This window comes from Etheostoma cragini, chromosome 1 (assembly GCF_013103735.1).
Source record: "Etheostoma cragini isolate CJK2018 chromosome 1, CSU_Ecrag_1.0, whole genome shotgun sequence".
Classification (NCBI taxonomy): Eukaryota; Metazoa; Chordata; class Actinopteri; order Perciformes; family Percidae; genus Etheostoma; species Etheostoma cragini.
The window spans coordinates 31018310-31024309 of record NC_048407.1 but is presented as its reverse complement, the minus strand read 5'-3'; positions in this window follow the sequence as shown (position 1 = coordinate 31024309).

The window sequence follows — 6000 nt, the reverse complement described above, 5'->3', positions numbered from 1 at the left end:
CCAAAGGTGACATAAAGTGCAGCGGGAGCACGGAACACAAAATAACATGAAAATCCATCATGAATAAAAATAAAACTGTTGATCTAAATGGGTGTGTCAGCAGCTCTCACCTTTTAAATAAGAGTGTGTGGTAAATTATGTGTTTTGAGCCGACGGGGGTTCAAGTTAAATGCCATGAATAAAGCTACAGTAGCACAACCTCTGCTACGATGAATCAGGTAGACAATCACACATGTCAACAGTGCCATCACACTGCCCTGGGCCTCGTCTATGGACAGAGGGGTGTATTTTCATCTAAAAGGAAAGCAATTTGAAGGGATCCTCCCCTTTAAAAGCTGACTTGACATTTCCTGCCATTATGAGCACAATGTGCTCCATTATAAAATGAATGGCAATTAAGCGCATCTGAAAATGTCAGGTGATTTACAGCTCACTGAGGTGAACCTGGTGACGTGCAGTCACCCATTTAGACCCATCCCTACCCAGCAACACCCCCCCCCCCCATCTCTGTATCGTCCAACTCAACTTGACGAAGGATGGAAAACAAACTCCAGACTGTGATAAGACTGAAGAAGTGCAGGTTGTTCTTGCGAGCTTTTTACACACATAGCTTCGAAAAGTTGTAAACTGTAAATCGTATGTGTTCCATGTATTATGTATTATTTTTTTTCACTGTTTGCACCACATTGTCTGCCACTGTACTGGTATTTAACGTCCTGGTGTCTAAACTTGACTGGCGTTGCCAGTACCTTTTGTCTGTCCCCGTTTGTCGGCTAAATGTAACTGCAACAACTGAAATGTCTCCTTAGGGTGCCCTGTACTCGGCTCACAGCATGTAACTGTTAAGAACGCTTAACTTAACTACTTAGCAACCAGTTATCACATGACCGTGGAGCGGTCGGTGTAATTTTTAGGATATCATATGAATTGTTGTGCATAGTTCTCTTACGATATGATGTAAACCCGTTACATGAGAATGCGTTGGGCTTTATTCAGTCGTACTCGGTTCCTTCACATAAGTAAAAGCAGCTGTGGAAGGCAGTTTATTTTTGTTGTCTTTAGTGCAAAAGTTTCATAATAATCTTGCAGCATTTATTAATATACCCTCAGGAAATGGAAGCACATTGTAACGGCTCAGTATACAAAGATTTGGATGTATAAGCACAACTCTGTGAAGTACGGTGCAGGGAATTGTGGACCCAAACGCAGAGACAGACGAGAACGTGAAGTTGGAGAATATAATTAAATAATACTAGATTAATATCTGTAATACTGGACAGATCCAGCCGGGGACAGGTCACCAAAACCAAGGACTGTCTCCGGAAACCAGGGACGTCTGGTCACCCTAATCTATGGTTGTTTGATTTTTAACGTTAGCTCAAAACACCATTCAACTGATAGTCTGTGTTTGATGCTAACTTGTAGCCAGCAGTGAGCGAACATGATTAAATAGGTCCATTTTATTTGTATTGACATTACAGTAACCTCTCGCTAGCATCTTATATGCTACTTGCCGCAACTCACAGCTACACTCAAATCTGCAATTCGCCTTTCATTCAGCAGAGACAGGAAAACAGACTAACACAATAAGACAAGACAAAACACCCAAACCATGACAAACTCATAGATAAGGACTTTCCTCATCGGCTTTACTTGTCAGGCCAAAGGTTGCTGCTTGGACAAATTATTATAGTTTTTTCCGCTTTTAATTCAAGTGCTACAAAAGCAGTCTGACTATGTTTTTTTTTTTTTTTTTTTTTTTTTATTGAAGGAGTTGCACAATACAGGTTATATATAGCAGTCTGACTATGTTGACTGAAGACCTTTGTTGCCTCTCATCCTCACAGTCAGCCACACAGTCCAAATCTACTGGAGCTGTGAGGGAAAACTCACATAGACCCAGGCGTCCCTCTGGCAGTGCCGGATAAAGTTTTCCAGCCTTAGCAACAGTAACCGAGTGGAGAAGTGTGGAATGCCGATTCATTCTGCCGAAGAGACTTGCTGCTGTTCGTCTGTTCAGATCAGTCCTTTGCTCTCTGTTTGCAGCCTCCTTTGTTCAGCACACATTACATCGGCCACGTTCACATGTGCACTGCCATGTGAGTATCAGTGCTGTCTTAGAGGTAAAAGTCGGATTTACATTTGTTTACATGACGGTCTCACAGTTGCTCGAAAAACACAGAAGGAACTCGTAGACTTCTCCAAACAATCTTCTGAATTTATTTTAATAAAAGAAAATATATTCCTCAACATGGCCGTTGAAGTTAGCCATTTTTTTTATTTTTAGTAGCATGTGATTGCTAAAAACTGATGAAAAATTGCTGTGAAGAACCCAAGATATGTCATAATTTAGAATTTAATTTACACAATTCAGAAACTGCGTCGCAATTACACAGTGGCCCACCAGAGAGCACTGACAAGTTTATTTTTCAACTGTAAAATGTCCTGATTCACAATCTTAGCTAATTTAGGGCAATGCTATCAAAATGTTTGTGTGTATTTGGATTTTGTTTTAAAATAAATATAAATATCGTTACCAGACTTAAAAATTCGACCCAATAGTTGGGCCCTAATTTGTTATCTGCATCTTAATGTGCATCAAAATACATCGAGAATCTTGAAAATCCAAATGTCATCCGTCCATCATTTTCTGCTGCTCATCCAGGGATGGGTCACGTCCTGGTAGTCCAGAGGTCCCTCACCCTAGCGACACCTCCCAGCTTCCCCTGGGGGATCCCAAGGTTCAATATCTACAACATGTTCTCGGTCTTAAAAAAGAATCCCAATTCACTTCCAAATCTAGTTTCACACCACAAATAAATCAATTGCTCCTTGTCCAGTTGTCAAACCTTCCTCTAAAATTTCAAACAGGACCTATATACATATATATGACACATTTATGGAAGTTGTAGTAATGTTTATATTATCTCTCACTTTTGAAACTGAGTGAAAAGTAATTTGAGAATGCCAATAAAAAAACAAATAAAGTAACAAAAGGCTTTTTAGATTCACACGCATCATCCACTGTGAGTTAGCTCTGTTACAGTGACTCAGGCTGACTGAAATGAAGGAGGAAAGCCATGATGCTAACACATTCCCACTGTGGAGCGCTTCAACATTCCTAAAAATAGGCGATGCCTTTATCCACGCTCTCTTACCTCATACTAATCTCACTAACCTCACTAATCATCAACGACAGATTTCCAATGCAATCTCCCCGAGGTTACGCCTCTTTAATTATCCAAACAGGTCAGAGGTCACAGACACTTACGTGGCGAGGGGTCAAAGGGCAGCCAGCCGGGTCACAGAGGCCAAGGCAGTAGCAGGGTGCAGGGAGACTCTGGCAGCAGATCCTGCTGCTCACTAACTAGACGTGATTGTGTCAGCCATCGGGGAGTTGATCACTGGCTGGGGCCAGCCCTGCAAGGCCTGATGGGTAATTCAAGGCAGGTAGTGGGTGTACGGTACGTATTGAGAAAATTAAACTAAGAAAGGCGAGAGGAATTACTATGAAAGCAAAGGCTAATTTCTTTTAATCTCCTCTGGTATACTGTCATACAGCATAGATCACTTTTCTCTGTACATGTGCAAAGTGTCCCTCATTCAGAAACAGATGAATGAAATGTATTACACATGTATAATCTGTGTAAAGTTAATGTTAATTATGACTTCATAAGAAGTAAGGTTACTGATGATTTAATACAAGTAACACTGACAAATGAAAAGAATAAATGGTCAGTATTTTTCATGTTTTTCACTGACTTTTATAGTTGTTAAATTACTTTCAACATGAAATCAGTACGTTAATTGACTTTAGTGTTATTTTTATTTTTTAAATAATCAGTGTATCCACTCTATGAACTTCCGCGGAAGAAGTCTGGAGCTCTCTCTTTTCAAATGTAATTTTCTCAAAGTTGTCAAACACACACAATGTAACTGAAGGTCTGGTGGTTGAAGCCAGAAGGTTGCACTGTAAGAAGGAAGGACGTAAGGAAGGAAGGAAGGCGGGAGTGGCCAGTGGTGCCCTAAAGATTAGATAAGTGAGCTTGGGACCGGGAGGTCGCCTGATCAACTGGGTAAAATCTGGACGGGTAAAGTGAAAGAGCAGTGCTCGGCCCCCCATCATCACCACCACCACCGAGGTGCCCTTCAGCAAGGCCCTTAACCTCAACCACTCCAATGGAGCTGCTCAGTGGCCAGCAGATCAGACTGGCAGCTTCCAAGGATGAATGTGTAAGTGTGTGAATGTTACAGGTCGTCGTTGCAAAGGCAAACTTGTTCTAAATTGACTTGTCTGGATGAATAAAGGTTAAAAAGGAAGGGAGGAATATTGTCATTACCTTCAGTAGAAATTCACTATATTGAAAAAGCAGTCACAAAGTAAACCTCTAACTTTGTGTTTATTTATTTAACTGTATGATACAGTGTTTGAATGTTTTGTATATTAGTTATGGGCGATGTCTATCTGATGAGCAGGTGGCACCTTGTATGTGGATGCAGTCGGTGGCAGCGTAAACAGTGAAAAGCTAAAAGTATTGATACAACCTGTTAAACCGTCTCAGCAAATCTATTCTATTCTCTCTCTCTCTCTCTCTCTCTCTCTCTCTCTCTCTCTCTCTCATACACACACACACACACACACACACACACACACATACACACACACACACTTTTAATTGACTTTGCTGTTATTAAATGACCTTCTGTAACAAACTGTCTCTCTTTGAATTTACACCCCCCACCTTCCCATACCAACTGTAGAGATGGGAACATACAAAACACACACACACACACACACACGCACACAGACACACACACATTCCCACTAACATGCAGTGATCAAAGCAGACAGGGAGGACAGGTAGAAGCACAGCAGCCAATCAGAGCCAAGCATCAGTGGGTGACCTTGCTGAGCTGCAGCTGATTGGTGGTGTCCGAGCTGTCAGTCATGTCGCAAACCTTCTGACAGGAGACAAAGGAGTGTGTGTGTGTGTGTGTGTGTGTGTGTGTGTGTGTTTTGAGGGGAGGTGGTTTAGAGAGATACAATTATTGATAAAGAGCTACAAATGAAACCAGTAAGGTAAAAAAACATAAAAAGCTTGTGTTCCTTTTTTCGTATATTTTGCAACACCAAAAATGCTTTGTCTTCATCCCCTCATCCTCATACCACTCTTATTTTTCAGTGTATAATAGGTAATCAAACCCACACACACACTAGGACAGAAAACAGTGTATATACTGTATCTCAGTCTGTCATTTAAACAGTCAAAATGGCCAAACAGACCAAAATGTAAGCAGGCAATTATTAGTGTGTGTTTCTTTATTCTGCCTGCCATCAGAGAGATTAAGGGAATAATCGGCTTAATGAGCTCCAAAATAAAGATGGGATCCAGTTTCCCCAGGGGGGCGAGGCTATTGTGCGAAGGCCACAGCCTACACAGCTGTGATGTCAAACAGCCCCACTGCTCAAATACCATTACAGTAACTGCAATTCAAATTACTGCAGTGCTCTTTGTCTGTGTGTGTCTGTGTGTGTATGTGTGTGTGGGTGTCTGTGTGTGTGTGTGCGGGGGAGTGATAGGGAGAAAGATGTGTAGTTGGTCCTTGGAGGTGAAATCCCCTGTTAACAGAGAATCCTTGTGGTTTCTACCACACAACAGACAATTTGTGTTTGTGAATGTGAACATTGTCTACGTACAAGTCATTTACTTGTCATAATTCTTTCTGTACTTACATACATGAAGGAAAAAGAGCACCTGAGTGTGGGTAATGAGGGAGCCAGAGCACCACTTTTTTATGTTTGCCGCCCAGTTTTATCTTGCTGTCCGGGGATCTGATAGCGGCACCGCTGCTCCATTATTGGCAATAACAGAAAGTATGTAATAATCATACAGGTCCCAGAGTTCTGTTAGAAATGACACATATGTACTGGGGGCAGCAGACACTTCCATAGCAGCTTTTTTGGTTTACAGCACAGCTAAGTAAACTGAGGGCTTCATT